The sequence below is a fragment of the Colobus angolensis genome, unplaced genomic scaffold, assembly GCF_000951035.1.
Source record: "Colobus angolensis palliatus isolate OR3802 unplaced genomic scaffold, Cang.pa_1.0 Scaffold30, whole genome shotgun sequence".
NCBI lineage: Eukaryota > Metazoa > Chordata > Mammalia > Primates > Cercopithecidae > Colobus > Colobus angolensis.
This window is the reverse complement of record NW_012116266.1, coordinates 11,701,204-11,701,938: the sequence shown is the minus strand read 5'-3', so window position 1 is coordinate 11,701,938 and position 735 is coordinate 11,701,204.

The window sequence follows — 735 nt, the reverse complement described above, 5'->3', positions numbered from 1 at the left end:
ATTTTGGTACATGTACTAATATCTGTATTATCCATTTTATTCTAACACCCAGTGAATTTCAGATAATTTCTTCAGATTGGCCTTTCAAAATGGGTCCTAAGTAAAACCTTAATTTTCAAAATTATCTATTAGAGATATACTACAAAATAGAAAGAAATAAAATGGGCTTTACTTAGTATATGTAAGGAGAATTTTTGTTCTCTCAATCTATCTGTTTTTAGAAGTAACATGTGTGGGGCCGGGTACAATGGCTCACGCCTGTAATCTCAGCACTTTGGATGGCCAAAGTAGGAGGATCACTGGAGCCCAAGTTTGAGAACAGCTTGGGGAACCTAGTAAGACCCTGTCTCTACAAAAAATAAAAAATTAGCTGGGTGTGGTGGTACATGCCTGTAATCCTAGCTACTAGGGAGGCTGAGGTGAAAGGATGGCTTGAGCCCAGGAGTTTGAGGTCACAGTGAGCCATGATCACATAACTGCATTCCCACCTGGGCCCCAGAGCAAGACTGCCTCTTAAAAAAAAAAGTAACATGTTTGGGCTATTAAGCTAGGCCATGAAGAAGGCTGAATGATATCCTCCATTTATTCAATTGTCAAACTTCAAAATTTTTATTAGCTTCTCAAAGCTAAATTCTAAGAAAGTGCATATGTATAAATTATATATGTGTTTATATATGTATATAAACATGTATAAATTATATATGTGTTTATATATGTATATAAACATGTATAAAT